We start from the raw sequence: 17877 nt of genomic DNA, 5'->3' as shown, positions 1-17877 counted from the left end.
AGGAGAAATAACGCTTCGGTGCTCCCTGCCCAGGATTTCTGTGATGTCACGTCACAGCTACAAAGATTTTCCGGAGGTAGTCGGGTCTGAGTGATTTATTGTTGGGTGAAGTTAGGAGCGCTTCCAGTGCGCAGAGAAGTCTCCTGTTTGCAGGGAGATGGATGACTGTCTGCAGAGAAAGCAAGAAAGTCAGACGCTGGGAGTTTGGAGCTGTGAGAGAAGATTAAATTCCCTTTGTACTTGGTCAAGTTCACGAGGAGGAAGGAATGCTCCAGAAGTTTCAGAAATATTAGAAGAACCTGGGCTCAGGCTCAGTGGGACCTGTCATTGCTTGCCAAGGAGGTCACATAGGTCAGAAGAGATTTATCTCAATCTATAAACTTTCATAATAACATGAAACAGCTTGTGAGGAGGATTCCTGCTTTATTTAAGTGTGTCCTCCAGCTGCTCCTTAGCAGCAGAGCTGCATTCCTGTGAATCCCGCTTGTAAATGATGCAGCTCTTTGCGTGACCAGAAATTGTAAAGAGATCCATGTAAGGGCGGACAGGCACAAAATCAGCAACATGTTTTATACCCTGGTTTAAAGGAGAAAAGATCCTGTGCCTGGAACATCTCTGTTCGTCCATCCAAAGCTCTGGTTTCAGCAGAGGACGCGGTGATGGAGCTCAGGCCTGGGCACAGCCCAGGAGTTTTAACCATGTGCAGCCCCACTAAGCATTTCCTCCTTGCAAAACGGACGGCACTTTTTAACACTGCTGTTTCCAGACCCGCTCCACACAGTGCTGCATTCTGCGTAACAAGGGAGTCTCCACGTTCATTCCATCCGTGAGACCTGGTGCTGAGGTGCCCAGCCCTAACGCACCAGCAGCGCCGGGCCCAAGGGCAGCGTGCTGCGGGGCGCGCAGCCAGCAGGGCAATCCCTGCAGCCCGCCTGGTCCGCTCCAGCTGGGGCGCCCGCACGGGCGGCGCTGGCAGGGTGGCAGCTTGGCTACAGGATGACCAGCTATTCCCAGAAGCACAGAAAGGGATCTGGTGCTCCAGCAAAAAAACTCCATCTGAAAGAAATACCTATTGCTTTACCCAAAGGTATATAAGTGTCTCAGTGGGACTTCTGTAGGATTCCATACATGGAAGGATTTATGACAGCTGCATAAATTACAGAAAAAATAACTGAAGATATTGCCATACTAAATCTGAGAAATTAGATATTTGACCTAGGTTTGAATCCCAGCCATCTATTTAATTACTACAGACAACGTATTTATCTCTTCAGCCTCCCCAACATCTGTGGCAGTGAGCTGTACAGTTTGTGTGTGGATAAAACGGGACTTTTTGTAGACTATCAAGCTGTTAGGCGGCAGATTAAATTATCAACCTCTAGCTTTGGCAATATATCAGAAACATGAACATTTGTTTCCTATCTGTTTTCTCCTTATTGTTCACAATGCCAAGCTAGGGGCATGGCACCCTCACAACTATCCAAGTGCATACAGACATAAACCCTCCCTTGCGAGGCACAAAGATAGAACATTTAGAACAGGAATATATGTAAAGAGATGTTGCCACATCCTTTAGTTATGTTCAGTGTTTCTGCACAGTCAAGCAACCCTGAGGAAAGAAATAGCAACTGACTTCTGGCAACCATCACTACTGCAGCCCCCATTTACAACATATCGTTCGATCTCAAACCTCATTTTCTTAAACTTCTTGTTCTTATTCTGCTGCTACATATCTATCTCTCTACTATCTCTCTCATCAATATGTGGGGCATTTTTCTGCGGTTTACAAACCAGAAATTACTCAGTTTTCTCAGCTTCCCTTACCAGCATCTTGCCCCTTAACACAGCAGTAACAGCATCCTACTCACAGTAAGTAGCTGCTGCAAATATCCACAGAAACAAAATCCAGGAGCAAAGCCCTTTTGGTAAATGGAACTGAATGATTCATGCCTCTTAACAGTAAAAAAAATTAAAGAGGAAAATAAATTAAACACCTACTCAGAAATTAGAAGGCCCTAGCAACAACAAAGCATGCAACACGTGTTTTGGTTTTAAACCCACGCTGAGCTCCGGACCCCTCAGCAAGGCGGGCAGCCGCGCAGGCCCGAGGCCGCATCCAGCCCCAGAGGAGGGGCACGGGAAGCCCAGCACCGATGGAAGCGGGACCGGGCACCGGCTGGCTCCTGGGGCCACGACGGCACCTGCCCCTCCGGGCAGTTTGCAGCGCGTGCCTTAAATCCTGCTCCTCCCCGAGCTGAGTTCAAAGGGCCTGAATTTTACAGCCAGCAGGGATTCCGACATTTTACGAAAGTCCAAAGAAAGTCGATGAAATTCCTGGCCGCACTGAAGCGTTTACATTCCTCTCCACCTGGGACATGTTGGGTAGGGGAGGCAGAGCAAGAAGGGCTTGAGAAGGCTCACCTCTTGCTCTAAAACCCTCCAACTATTCATCCAAAAGATTGCATCAATACTTCCTACAGTGATGAGCATAAGGAGAGCCATTGCAGGCCAAGCCAATGGTCCTCTGTCCCCACAGCACCCGGGACCTTTTGCAGAGGACCAGGGAAATGTGGCAGGACCTGGGCAGACCTGTCCGTGTCCCCAGTACATGGTCAAGGCTGCAGGGACGCAGGGACTCAGAGACAGTGAAGACCCTGGATTTGAATAGCTCTTGGCTTTTCCTTCCACCAAGTTACCCAGATCTCTCTTGAAGCCATATCAGCCTTTGGCCTCCACAATTCCCTCTGGAAGAAGTCCTACAGTGATAGCACATCCTCCAGAACCATTCCCTTTGGTTTGTCTGAATCTGAACACTGCCAGCTGTCTTCAATAGCTTCCAGTTCTGCAGCTGGAAACAACACAAAATTGTTGTTTCCTACCTGTCCTCTCCGTGACATCCAGGATTTTATAGATCCTTCTTGCATTCCCCGGCAGTCATTGCTGTTCAAGGCTGAAAAGCCTTTATCCATTCAGGTGTCCCTAAAATAAATAAATAAATAAATAAATAAATAAATAAATCTATACCCTTCATCCTCCATAACCTTCTCTATACCTTTTGTACTTTCAGAGTTTCTTACTACAGGACTATTCAAGATGCATCAAAGGCAGAGCCATGTTTTCTATGTTCTTCTCCTTTCTTGATTCTCCTACTCCTTGCACGTTGTGTGAGCACCTCTCAGCACTGAGCTGACGTTTTTATAACACCACCTACTGTAGCCACAATATCTGGTTCCCCAATGGAACCAGTCGTGTAAGTCCAGCTGGATTTCTTTCCCTCTTCACATTGAGTTTCCCTCTGCTCAGATGACAGCAGTGTTGCCAGGGTTAAGGCGTGCTGCTGCTACCCCGCTGCAGCACTTACCTCACAGCAGTAAAATGCACACTCTGCAGATTTGTACCTCTTCTCCCAATGTCATTTCATTAGTTAGACCTTACGTCACCGCAGTTAAAATAGTTCTGTGACCGGGCAAATGCATTGCTTTGAAAATAATTATATAAATTACATAAATTTCATGCTTTATTACATTTCTTCCGCCACCAGTGCCTTGAACTCCACAGCAAGATGTACCTCTTAAACTTCACTGCCCTGCTTTGGCAAGGCTCCAAGTCAGATATCGACCCCCTTCCTCCCGTGCTGGGTCGCTTTATGTCCCCTGGGGCCAGCATCACCTCCGGGCCGGGCCGAGCTGAGCCAGGCAGAGCCATTCTGTGCCAGGCCGCCCGCAAAAAGAGAGGACGAAACAGGATGCCTTCGAGAAGGTTAACAGAGATGATTCACCAAGGAGTAACTGAAAAGCCCGGGAGCGTCTCTTTGCTAGATGTTTTATTCCAGCAGAGACTTTAATCAAGCTTCCAAGGAACTCCTCCCAAGGCTTCACAAGGTGCTAAAAAGATTTGCATAGGCAAAAACCACCATGATGAAAATAAATGGGTTTTAAAATATCAATAATGTAAATAACTATTTTCATTCTTAGCTTTTTCTAAACTTTTTTTTTTTTCTTTAAAGACAAACTTATGTTCGTAAGACTCCTGTGCTAATAGTGTGTTTGGAAAATCAATGTAAGAGGTGAATAATGAAAAGACAGCAATTTGAGTATGTAACCTAATAGCAAAAAGCGGGCCATTTATGTCAATATCAATTTCAGAGCAACTCTTACAGCCCAGCAAAATTCTAATTTCTGCCATTCTGCCTAAGTTTCAAATGTTTTGAATGAGCAGAACACGTTTTTAGGACTGGAGGAATTTTTACTGGTAGGTGAACTAGCCTGATCAAAACCTGATTCAAATCAGCATGAACAATTCCAAAACCATCTGCAAGCACAAAGACATTTTCTAATCAGAGGAACTCTCTTCCAACCTTTCAGTAACAGGTACACCAGACCTTTCTGAAGCCAGGACACATTCTGTCAGTTTTTCAGAGAATACACACACACCTTTTCATGTTCTTTTCATGGCTTTTTTTTTTTCCTCAGAAAAGCTTGAGTTCTCCACAGGTTTTAGATGTGAACATGCAGAATTACTTCCCAAGAATTGAATCATTAGCTTTTATAGATCCAGTGGCAACACTTTAAAATAATGACCAAGCCATTTTTCATTCTCACGACATTTATTTTAATAACATTAATCATAATGAACTCATTTGGTATTAATGTAGGTGTCGTAAGGCCTTCTATAGAATTCCTAGGGCATTAATTAGCCGGGCCATTATTTTTATTATTTTTCTAAAAGTTAATCCAAAATGTGCCTGAGAGGTTCTGGACTAGCCAAGCTCAGAAAAGAGTTCTCTGTTAGCCCAGGGAGCAAATACGAATCGCTTCCCGAAGGGTGGGCACGTTTTGCCTGGATTTCGGCTGGATGGGGTCCAGCAGCTGCTGGGGTCCTGTGCAGCTCGTGGTGTGCAAGGGACCCGGGCCCCAACCCACCCCGGTCGTGCCGCCGGGAGCTCCTGCAGCCCCGAGCCCAGCGGGCGCTCAGCTGCTGCTCTAACAATCATATTTTGTGGCTGTGCGTATTCATAGCTGTTTTTTCTCAGGCTTGGACATGTTGCCAAGAGACTGAGAAATGGTGCCAAATTGTGCATCTTTGCAGGAAGCTCCAAAAGGAACCTCTTCTTTCTTTGGGCTACTTTTTAATCAAGCGTGTTCTGTGGAACCAGAGCTGTAGGATATTACCTTAAGAATATTCCCATGCTCTTCATACTCATTCTCTTAAAAAGATAAGCAATGCAGCTGATCCAGACTCTTCATTCCCTAATCCAAACGCTGCCTTGTCCATAAATATTTGTGTTTCAAAGCTCCTCACATTGCCAGGAGCTAGCAAGGAGAAAAAAAAAATAGAGAGAGAGAGAAGGAAAAAAAAAGCAACATAGAAGAAACCTGCCTGTTAGGTAAATCATTTTTGCTCTTAAGGGAAAAGCAGTCACACTTGGACTGGTCCTCTAAGGAGGAAGACGTAGCCATTTAAAAATGAAAAACTTGATCCCCGTTTGCACCTCAAAAACCCAGCATGGGGACCTGGGCGGAAGGGAGACACGAGGGTAACAAAGCCACAGACCGAACGCCCCAGCTGCTGGAGTCCTCAGCATAGATTGATTCGACATCCACGTGCCCCTCGGCGACAGCTCCTTTGAGGTGCAGCAGAGCAAGGAAATAGCACAAGCTCTGGCTCCTTCCTCTGCTTTCAACAGAGTTTATAGCCACCTACGCCTTTGAAATTCTTGGATTGTCATAATCTTGGAGAAAATACCTGAAACATCCTGCAGTAATGCAGTAAAAGACTGATTTCCAACTAGTGAAAACTTAAATATGAAGAGAAGGCAGACTACAGACTTTTCTGTGATGAGAATCGCAATTTTGGCTGTTACCAAAAACATTTACATGGTAACAGGAACAAGTTTAACACTTGCTACGGCTTTTGCAGTTGCAGAATTAGTGTTACACAGACAGGACCTTTTACAAAACACTTTATATTATCTTAGACAGTTTACAATCAGAATATTTTCAGTTTTATATTCCAAGTCTATGCAGAAAGTACTTTCCAACAGTAACACAGTGAATAAAATGCCTACATAATCCTGGAATGAGTCAACCTGAATGCAACAGCTAATAATACGGGACCTCAAACTGTTCAGTAGTTAGACCGCAATCCATTCTCCACCTGTCTCTGCACAGGCATGAGAAGAGAAACGTGCTCGGCAGTTAGACATCTCTGATGTCTATCACAAGAGCGGGGACTGCTCTGTACCCAAAGAACCGTGCAGGCGCTGGCTCAGTGACTCTCCTCCAGGGCGAGCAGTCCCGGTCCCTTTGAAGGAGTGGAAAGGCTGCGGGCAGCCGGGTAGTGCTTTAATTGGGCTGCGGCAGGACCCACTGCTGGGGAACGAACTCCAGCACCAAGGAGCCTGTGGAGGAGCCAAGGTGCAAGACTAGGCGACCTGCTTTATTTAGGCAAAAAGGGGGAGAAAAAAAAAAAAGGGGGAAATAAAAAGCCCTGCTTCATCTGTAACTCATTGGTGCTCAGAAAGATCTTTGCAGCGGGGACAATGACACCACGTGTGACAAATTTACACCTGCTCTTTCATGCCGGTCTGTTCAGTGCCTGAGAAGGAGTAGATTTGACAAAACTTGCCAGGCAGAGGATAAAACCGGGCCTACAGAAAGAAGAACGGCTGTTCTCCCTTTCACATTCCAGTTAAAATGTGTTCCTCGCAGGCAGGTGTGAGGTGTGCTCAGGCCAGCCCAGTGCCCCCCCGATGCAATGCACCCCCTGCAGCTGCACCAAGGCCCCCAGCCCGGCACACAGAGCTCGCAGCAGAGCCACAAGTCCTGCACCCCGGGCCACACGCCTGGGAGTCCAGGTCCCAGCTGTTGAGTCGGGAGCAAGATGCTGAAGGACGACAGACCCAACAGAACAAACCTCAAGGCACGGGGCACGTCGGGGGAAGCCTGAGCCAGCAGCACTGAGCGCCAGCCTGCAGGGAGATGCTCGTGAGCATCTCTGTGCACGGTGCACCAGAGTAACTCCAGCTGCACGCTTAGCAGGCTTCCTCAGGGCAGTCCGAAAAAGTGATCTCACCCAACACACTCACTTCTTTCAGATCTACAAGTTCTTCTCACATCCAACACTTTATCATCTTACATTCATTAAACTGCTCTAAGCCTCGGCACTTCACTTACTTTGATTGCTGTGGACTAGTAGTATTTCAGAATCAAATGTTTTATTTCTCCTTTCCTATGGACTTTCTATTAAACTATTACAGTCACCACAAATTTATGAGCAGACATTTTATATACAATCTCATGCTTCAGGGTTTCCAGCTTACATAAGCACTGTTTTATGCTTACCACAGGAAATTTTATCTAACAGTGACACCATTTGCACAGACAAAGAGGATATGCACATCTCTCCTGTGATGCACATTTAAATTCTGTAAAACCAACAAGAACACCCTGCCCATTTAATTTATCCCTACAAAGGGAAGGTAACCAGTGCCAGTGAGGTGCGTTACAGGTGCCCAGAAAATCAGAAATAGAGTCCCAGTTGGGCACAGCTATGACCACATACAGATGACAAATAGAGGGGAGAAAAAAAAAAGCATCCCAAAAAACTTGCTCTAGGACTTTCTTTCACTTATGCTTTCAGCTCGCAACCACACGTGCTTTGTGGTTATATCCCATGCACATGTCCTTGCAAGTTTCAGAAAAAGGTCTGAGTACCTGGGGTGCTGCTCTTGGCCTCCAAGCCATCTCCACGGCCTGCACCTCCAGAAGACAGGGAGCCTCCTTGAGACCCAAAAAGTATTATTTTCTTGTTTGCTTCCTGTCTTGCTAAAGCACCTGCTCTTTAATCTAGACTGTAAGAGTGAAAGAAAAAGGAATAAAGTAAACCTGCAGCGTCTGGGGGAAAATCATTTTTTGTGCTTAAATAAAAAACAGGAAAGGGAAGAGGGAAAATCAACTTCACTGGCCATGCAAGGCAGGATGCTGTTTTTCACTGTGGTTCACAAATGATCAAGATATAATGAGAAGAACTTGAACATTAGAACCAAAAGAATGAATATTTTCTTAAGGTATAACAGAGAGGCCTATTGTATGGATATACAGGCCTGAACTTTAAAGCACTGGACTTTGGTATAATCTGACACTTCCTGAAGGGAATAAAAGATTGATAATTAAGTATTAAAAAAAAATCTTTTGAAAAGAAAAGACACCCTGAAAGGAAGTACCGAAACATTTCATTCAAAAAATTTTGAAATGGGATGTTTGACACTACCTGAATTTGTCATCTCCTTAGTGTCTTCACCCTCTTAAAAATTAAGTTTTCAGCAATGACGGCATGATTATATGAAGCATTTAATTTCAACTGATCTGCTCATTGAAGAGCTATTCATTGTCTTTTTTCCGGTTAGATCTTCACATAGCACAAAGGTAGTTTTATGATTTTTTAGTATGTCATTTGTAGAACAATTAGTACTAAACCAATTACAACTTCAAGTGCTAAATTCCGGGAAACAGTTCAGGACACCTGTGGAGTCCATGAGCATATATTTCTTCATACATGATTACAAAAGAAACCATGCCCATATCACGAAAACATGTGCTGATTTATAGCTCTTGTTGTTCAGATATAATGTAAGGAAGCAGTTTATTAGAAAAGCTTTGAAAATAAAATGTTAAACAAGTCATATGCTGAGGAACTGATGTAAAACAAATTTTCATTAGTATATATTAAATAATGAAAGTTTCTGATTTGTATCAATTTCTTAGCTTCATCTACTTATCTTCTTGCCATACCTGAGACACCAGCTACTTCTCTATCACAGGCAGCCAGAAAAAAATCTTTATATGGTTTTAAGGTGCTTCTTCATTAACAAGGCTTATAAGAGACAATACTTATGTTGGAATGGTTATTCAGGCATTCTCACAAAGTTTTTGAAAGGGGAGATGAAATTTTAAGAGCAAATAAGTTTCGAAATATGCTCTCATATTTTAGCAATGGCATTTGAAATCAATATTTTCCATTACCTCTATAAATGGTGGCAAAATGTAGGGTAACATTTCAGCTGCTAATATCTTACAGTCTGATCTATATAGAATATGTACTTTTTGTGGTCTGATTGTATTGATTCCTCGTTTAGCATACAAATGAGGCTACAAGTTCATTAAAAAAGGGAAAAACAATTGCTTGGTACTTTATACTTGTCACTCAGGAGACTGAGTTAGATTTCGGTAAACTTATATGTGAATAATAATTATGGGCATGTGCACACTTGTCTTCAGAAGCTGCATAAATCTTTCTGTAAAACCTGCTCCAAGTTTTCTCTAATGCCTGAAACACTGGAATAGCATTTCTTGGCTGCAGGAAGAAAAAGGACACCCTTGTCAAACCCAAAACACTGAACAACACCCCAAAATAAGTTTCACTAACTTTCTCTTATCAGCCACATTCATTGAAAACCTAACAATACAGCGCTGCATGCAACCGGTCTGAGTGATCTGTGGAGACAGAGAATGGAATAATGCTTTCAACAATGGCATAAAGCACAAAAGAGAGTGCCGTGCCTTCTCTTCTACCTCTTCTACATTTGTTTATTATTTTTGCACAACTGAAACTGAGATGAAAATTTGAAGATTTGGAACCTGGAGCACATTTCCTATTTCAGGGCCATCCACAGCACCAGTCCAGTATTATACAAATATCCTGACAAACAATACAGCAGGGAAGAATAATCAATGAAGGACTAAACTCATACTACAGATTGTGCCACAACTGTGAGCTAGTGTGTATCCAAAGGAAACAAAAGCTCTCCTACTGCTGACGATTCACATAGCTTGCTCTTGTGGTTTGTGATTTTACTCATTAAGATTCCTGTTTATATACCTAGTACCAGAGATGTGTGGCTTAAACAGCATCCAACAGGCAGGTTTATGAACAGTTCCTACAAACTGCGAGTCTCAGAGCACATCATAGTTAAATACGTATTTTTCTCAGGCAATGCAGTTCAGGAAACCTGGTGGCCTTCCCATCAGTATTATTTGATAGGACCAAAAGGAAAGTAACTCTTGCAACTTTAATGCAAATTGCACATAGCTTTTGAGCATCATAACAGAAAGTTGTTCAACTGTGAACTTCGGATTTACCGAATAACGCCTGGTTTTCATTCTTGGAGTGAAGACATGAAATACTAGCTGGACGGTTGTCTGAACTGAGATTTCAGGAAGGACAGTCTAATTTCCAGAGCCCAGGCTTTGACCTCGGTTTTGAAGCTGACAGTATGCCCATCCTGTTAGAGGCTTAGAATGGTCTAATATTTAATGGGGTTTTGACATTTTGAAAATTTCAATCCAAGTGTATGCATGCAGAACCATCAAAAAATATCATGTAGGAGAATCTGTACCACTATGGAGCTGTGCTAACTTAGATTAATAACTCAGAGGGAGCACCTATAAAATGTTTACCAATTTTGTACCTTTCTTTTCTACAGAAATAAGGATATTGAGTTTTAAAATCACAGCAACCTGGAAGAACTTGAGGCAAACCATCAGTACATAATGAACAAAGTTGTGTCATTTCCAAGGCTCTGCATGAAAAGACACACACGCATTAGGTACATTTATGTCTTACATTATAGAAGTTTCAGTATTCTCTGGATATAAGACTCCCAATACTTTTAAAAATGATGTCCTTGAAAAGGTAATGACTATGTCAGGCAATGAAGTTAAAATAAGAAATGTGAAAGTAATAAAACACTATCCATAAGTAGCAGCAGGTGTCCAACCTTTTCACCTGCTGACATGTCGAAATGTCTTTTTTTCCAGAAGATAAGCTGTGAGATGACTGTACTGGAAATTACATTTTAGCTCCAATGAATCACATTTTCCAGCTTGAAGTCGCTCACAGTGAAGGCACTATGTGCCTGAGGACTCTTCACTTCCAGGACTAATGCTTGGAGTGGCTGGGAGAAAAAACAGCTCCAGTGGTTGTAGGGATGCATGGGTGCTGTTTAGATGTATCTCAAAGTCTCCCCCAGAAGATCGTGATCATCCCTGTATTTTTAATCTTCCAGAGAATTTAACAACAGGAATTTGTGCTCCTCTTGAATATGGTACCCTGCAGACTCGGTTACAGACTTCTCCTCCCAGCCACGAACCGTCCACAGTCATCTGGGGAGGAATACTCTACAGCTATTCCCTCCTGCAGGCTCCATCTATTTTTCTCTTCCCGTTCACCTATCACCTAATGCATGCTTAGCTTTTCCCCCTCCATCAGTTCTGGGCCCCACAGCAAAGTTTCTGTCCTACCTGGCAGAGCAGAGTTCCTACCAGCTTACCTCTCCCACACTGCTTTCTGGATGTGCCCACCAGTTTAATTTAACTCCCATTCCTTACTTGCCATTACCCGGACTGTAGCCCCCCTTTACACCTGAAAACATCTTAGTCTCCTTTTACTGTCACGCGCAGTATTGTCTAATAAAAATGTGGACATAACATCGCTGCTGCTGCCTCTCTGGGGAGATAACTACAGAAACAGTAAAGAATAACAGACAAATTGTCCAGTCTTGTCTTAATGCTGTCACGTAAGTTACCTTAAAACTTTCTTTCTATATGTTGTTTTGTCTTTCCGTTGTCTTCTATAATTTGTTGGTGATTGTATTTATGTTTTTGAATGTAAGATGAAAGGGACTTAGCTAGATGCAGAAAATTATAGTTCTCTGTGTATTCATGTAATTGAATGTTTTCCTTTTCTTGGATATTTACATGAGCTATTAATTTTATTTTCTTTTAGGTATGGAACTTGGAGCTTCAAAATAATCATTTGGCTTATTTGCAGAAGATACTCTGATTTAATTATTTATAAGAATTATGAATTGAGAATGATGAATAAACATCCATGACAATTAATAGCTTCTTTGTAGAATTCTCATATGGAACCAGATGGTCTAGTGATGCATGTAAATAGATCATTTATTTCATTTAGAAATCTGAATATTGAATAAGAAATTAGGTATTTGCAGTTAAAGACCTTACCAAATGTTAAAGCAAATTCAAAACAAAATGGGGGAATAGATTATACTCTTTGCCATATGGAAATAAATCCAGAGGCCTATTCAGAATTAACAGCCTAGTTTAACACATGATCTCATCACAAATGCTCAATATGCATGGAAGAAAAATATTTGTCTGTTTGAACTTATTAATCATCGCCTTTTACATCAGAAGTCTTTGTCTTGCCAGCCACGCAAGCTGCTGACATAAGATACAAACTTCACTGGTGGTTACTAACCTCCAATTTTCACATGACTGCTTCAGAAAAAAAGTGTTTACAAATAGATCACACCACAACAAGTGACAGAGTTGGATGGGGGGAAAAAAAAAAAGAAGACAAAAACTGAACAGCAATGAAGGTACGTTCATTCGCTGACATGCCAGCATCACTACTTTTCAAGACATATTTTTAAGAAAAGGAAAACAACATGCATATGAAACCTAGATGCCAAGCAAATGATGCTGCTATGACATGTTTGCAAATAACCACAGCAACAACAGTCACTAAGATACCAATCACTGTGGTTTAACGGATGAATAGTACACGCATGCACTGAAGTCATTGATAAATAAACTCATGGATGCACTGTAGAACTGATTTTCACTGCCCACTTTAACAGTAGAAAACGTAAATACGGCCGTGACCTTTCCACAGATCTGTGGAGCACCAGCACTCTATTTAATTGACTCGGTATATGATACAGAATTTGTTATCGCAGTGACCCCAGAAAAGTAATGTACGTCCAGTGACAGAAAGAGCCAACTCTCATCTCACTGAGACTGTCATAAATCAGCCATCAGTGAGCACGTTACCAGGGCTAAGCAGCGCGGAGAGTCGGGATCCCCGGCTGCAGGTGGATGCTGCCAGCATGGGGAGACGAGGAGAGGAGCCCAGCCCGGCCCCACGCTCCCCCCCAGCCCCAGCTCAGCCCCACCACGAGCGGTGCTGAGCAGGACGTTAACACTTGCCTGCTGACCGGGGAGCGGTGCGGGGGCACCGCTGCTCTCCTGGCCACAAAGCAAGGCAGCCAGGCTGTGCATAAACTGAAGCTGGAGGTACTAAAACTGACACGGTTTGGGATTCAAAGGCAGAAAGGGACATGCGAGGTCAGCGACAATGAGAAAAACTGAAACAAGACACAATTAACAGCGTAAGACTCGAAGCCTCTTACTGACACCTCAGATTCTCCTGGGCAGCCCCACTGGTCAGCTCCGCTTCAGGTGGCGGCAGAGCCCTGCACGCTGTGAAACGCTGCCGCGTGCTGCAGAGCTCGGTCCTAGCCCCCAGACCTCCGACCAAATCCCCTCAAGGACTCCAGAAGATCGTTGCCCTTCAAAGCCCTCTCAGAACACAGCCTGCAGGATACAGGCAGAAAGATACAGGTGGGAGTAGAGAGTTTGCTGGGGAAAATTATGGTTGTTTCATATTTTTGAATATATATGGAATTTTTTCACGTGAATAGACACTACCGATTTTTATTTTTAAATTATTTTCTTCTGGGAACTTGGCAACTCTACAAGGAATAATTGTATACCAGTGGTTTGATAGGATAAATAACAAGAAATATTGTACATTTCCTATAAATTGTTTTTACCTTCTTTTGTTGCATCTGAGGTTGGTACTAGGGGAAATTAAGCAGGACTAAGAAAAACCCATCTTATGGGACCAGCTTGCTCAGAGAACTGATAATATCGTAAAAGACCTCACCTCCATGCCAAGCATGGGTTTTCAAATGTGCCAAAGCTAGGCCCAGCATGACTAACAACTAACACCTGCTGGTGACCCTCTCGATGGGCTGTAGGAAACAGACTCAAACCAGGTTTTCTGTGGTCTTTGCCTATGTGTCGCCACGTGCTGAGAGAACAAAGAATTATGACAGATGAGCAAGAATTAGCAAAAAGTTATGTTGTTCCACAAGCAGGAGAAAGATGCTGGACTTGCCCGTGTGTCACCGTGGGTTTCATGAAGCCCAGTTTAGCACCCTGCCCACTGAGCCTGTTCCTCCTCTGGAGCTGTCCAGCTTCTTTCATAATTTTGTTTAAAAAGTCTGTTTTTTCACTGTAAGCACGATGCTAATGTTTCATATGTCTGATGTGGGAGCATCAAGGCCAGAGTTCATGTACCAAGACATCTGTATTCCTAAAGGACAGTCCCAGGACTGTTTTACCACTGCCAGGAGGTGTCCATGTGCAGGTCCCCAGCCCGCTCCCGCTGGGCAGCAGCAGGCAGCAAGCACCCGGCGCAGGGCACGCGAGCGGGGCTCACGGTGCCACACGAGAAGGGTGGCACCAGGACACACGAGGGGCACGGCCCAGTCCCAGCCCGGGGTGCTGGGAGCAGGGACCGGGGGTGAAGGTGAGTGCTCGGGGCTGATTTTGCTGGGCAGAGGGAGCTGCTCGCAGTGCAGAACGCTCTCAGCAGCTGGGAAGATTTATTTTTCTTAAATTGGGAAGCAGGAAATGATTCCCATGACTAAAGCTTTTTGAAGCCCGTCTCACATTTAATATTTAAAATTATCAGTTTCAGATATATTAACACCTCTCAGCTTTCCCATCGAATAAAGTTGGCCGTGCATTTGTAGCATAGCAACGTGCCCGCAGGCACACTCGAGTTGCCATGGGCGTAGCTCAGACGCACACCTCGGCTTACGCCAGCTTTTCCCCGGGAACAGAACAGAAAAATGCCACTGGCAGGTAAATGCAAGTCCGCTCTGGAGTCAGAGCATGTGTGTGTTCGCGCACGTGTGTGCATGCATGTGTGTAAAATCCAGCTTTCCTGCACCGTGGCCAACACATGGAAGTCTGATTTTCTAGGTGTTCTACATACGAGAGAGTTTGGTGCCTCGCACCTTGTAAAAAACCAACAACTGCTTCTTGACTCTCATTTCCTAAAGCATTGCTCAGTTTATAGAGAGCCTAGCAGGAACATCCTTTTCCTCTACAAAGACTCATTTTCTTAGTTTTCTTTCCTCTGACGTGTAACTGTACGTGTTATTTTTATGATAGCAGAACGAAACCCCTCGGTCTGTCTCACACAGAGCTAAACCTGGTCCTTTCACAGACCCCGGTAGCACAGCTACCTCCACCTTCACGCCCAAGCTGAACCCTGCCTCTGCTCCACGCCTCGTCACCCGGATGAATTGTAATGGATTGTAAAACCCTCACCGGAGGGGGATAACATTAGTGCAAACATGTTTTACTGTAAGTATTAAATCTTTAGCAAAAGCCCTCATAATTCTTTTATATTCTATCACTAACTATAAATTAGATTTTATTACGCTTAATGGTTATAGCAGCCTTGTAGATTCGGCATTCTCTCTTTAGGTCATAATAGCCAATAATGCAGTGTTAATTCTTCCTCCACTTCAGCTAAGAACTCTAATATGAGAAAAACAAAAACACTAATTATTGTAGGCCTTAATTCAGGAGATGCTGACTGAAAGCAGAGAGGCTGAAACGAGGCAGGAGGCAGATCTCCCAGATGTGCCCAGTCTGCCCCATTTGCAGGTTCTCTTCCCCTGCCACCGAGCTGTCACACGCATGGGGCACTCAACAGCACTCTGCTGGCAGAATACAGTGAATGCTCGTAGACTAAAAAAATGCAACTAGATGATGACTTTGTAAGTGTTTCGAGTGCAATTTCCATTTTGCATTTTAACATTTTTCTTATTTTGATGAGTGAGCATGTACACAACATGCTTCACAACATGAGTTTCTTTTGCTCTTCAGTCCCAACTTACCTACCTCTGATATGCAATAACATTTACTTGCTTTAAGAATATTGTGGTGTTTAATTAAGGACTGTCAAGCCACATGAGGTGCTTGATGACAAATTTTGTTATTTATTACCAGAATAAGCAGACCCTAATGAGTAAAAATGCAAATTACTGCCAATAAGCTCACATGTGCAAATCCTTCTAGCTTTTGAGATGACCGTTTCACATTAATGCTGAGCGAAGCCCTTCTGCCCATTGAACTTCCCTACAGCTATCACAGCCCGCGGGGCGTACGCACACACATCCCTCCATACTCAGAAGGGCTTGGGGTGTGGGAAGAGTCCAACCACCCATTGCAGCGATGCAATATTCAGCCAGTGCTCGTGTTTGTGTTTAACAGCATATCTTCTTATCAGCCCTGAGAATCTTTCACTGCTTAAAGTGACAACACAAACAGCTCGACTGAAAAAAGAACTGGTTAGAATGGAAGGGGAGTTAAATGCAATCGTGCAGTTCTGCAGCAGAACCAGGTGACCACAGCACACACGATCAGGGTGCCCAGGTTCACAGTCAATGATTTTGCCTTCCATGACTGCAGAAATCTGTCCCAGTGCGTTGTGCTGCCTGCATTTAAACTGAATTTGGTTTGTCCAGCTTAGGAAAGAACATCAGAGAAGAGAGTATGTCAAGGACATCAGTGCAAATTCATGAGCCAAGATATAGACCTGAAATATCTACATATGTTAGCTGCTTGAATTTCTCCTGCCAGAGGCTCCCCAACCTGCTTCACAACCTGCTGTGAAGATCGTACCAGTGCACTACTGCTACCTGTGCAAATATTTGTCTAGCTAGCCAAACTCAGGGGCAATTCTACCTGGTCAATAGACACCTCATCTAGTCTAGCCGTGTCCTCAGTTACACAGACTGCCCTGTTGAAATTAAGGGGGGTAGGTATTACATGGAACATGAGATTAAAGGCTATGCTTTGATTCTAGCAATGCTTGTAGACCTCAGTGAAGACAAACTCCCCCCTCGTCCCCCACGTCACCCCCATGTCAGGCGTTGGCCAAGCATACGCTGAAAGACTGTTGGCAAGAGATCAGCCAAGAAGGGGGCAAAACGCAGATTTGAAGTGAATTACTTTAGGTCACAGGGCAGCTGCAGAGCTGGAATGGAAAATAACCTCTCTACTGTATATTCTAATGTTTTACAAGCTGGATTTCAATACTCCACACAGTCCCCTGTCATTTATTTGGTAGTGGGCCAATACAACTGAAATCATATCCTCCCTCTGTTTTGTCTCAATTTTTATTGTTTTCTTATGTCCTAAAACTTTACAGATCATTACCACTGCCATTTCGTCATCTTCACCTTCCCCTCAGTACACATACATCACAAAACTGTAATATTCTATGCACATTATTACAGTATATGCCCAAGATTAATCATGGAGAATGAACAGAAATGCTTGACATTACTCTCACTAACATGAAATAGAAAATACTTCCAGATATGCATGTGCTGTCTCAGATGTAGACGTAGCAGAGGCACTTTGCAGTATTTTAGTTGCATTTGGTGCCAGTGGGGATTCACAAGCAGCGCTACCGCTAAGGCAGACAGGGCACAGACTGTTTGTTCCAATTTTGCAGTGCTGTAAAGCAGCATTTTATCGACAATGGCACGATTTCCCTTAGCAATTGCTGCAATGAAGCTATTAGAAAGGTAAGGATTTTTAAAAATCACAGAATTAAAAAATCTTTAGTTACATAAACTGCACAGATTTTCACAGCTTTTAACTGTAGAATGTAGATATCAGAAGGAACATGGTGTTATCTCCTTTAATTTCGAGGTTTGCGAGGGCCTGAAGTCCAGCTGGGATGATAGGAGTTAGGTCCAATGGAAATTTACTCCTATTCAAGCACCGATCACACGTGGTTTAAAATGCTGGCACTATTATTTTGACAACTCCTCGGTTTTGTTTTTAAAATTCTAGGAAAGTCTCACACATTAATAGAAGCACCTGTTCCCAAGCCAAGAGCTAAAAAGTCTGTCTTTGCAGGATGGTCTAGGCAGGAAGAATCCAATACCTGATACACGAGTGATTAACACAAATGGAT

At 43.5% G+C, this 17877-nt stretch overlaps 1 long non-coding RNA gene across 4 annotated transcripts in view; it reads right to left on the bottom strand.

The window, feature by feature from the left end:
- LOC310881387 overlaps positions 1–17877 on the bottom strand; it is a 63244-nt gene that overhangs the window by 24205 nt on the left and 21162 nt on the right. For all 4 annotated transcript variants that reach the window (XR_014572335.1, XR_014572336.1, XR_014572337.1 and 1 more), the window contains exon 2: positions 2880–2979. This is a non-coding gene — a long non-coding RNA (uncharacterized lncRNA). The remainder of the gene's footprint in view (positions 1–2879; positions 2980–17877) is intronic.

The sequence above is a fragment of the Anser anser genome, assembly GCF_964211835.1.
Source record: "Anser anser genome assembly, chromosome: 14".
Lineage (NCBI taxonomy): Eukaryota > Metazoa > Chordata > Aves > Anseriformes > Anatidae > Anser > Anser anser.
Note: the sequence above shows the minus strand (reverse complement) of the source record. Positions and strands in the feature narration are given on the sequence as shown.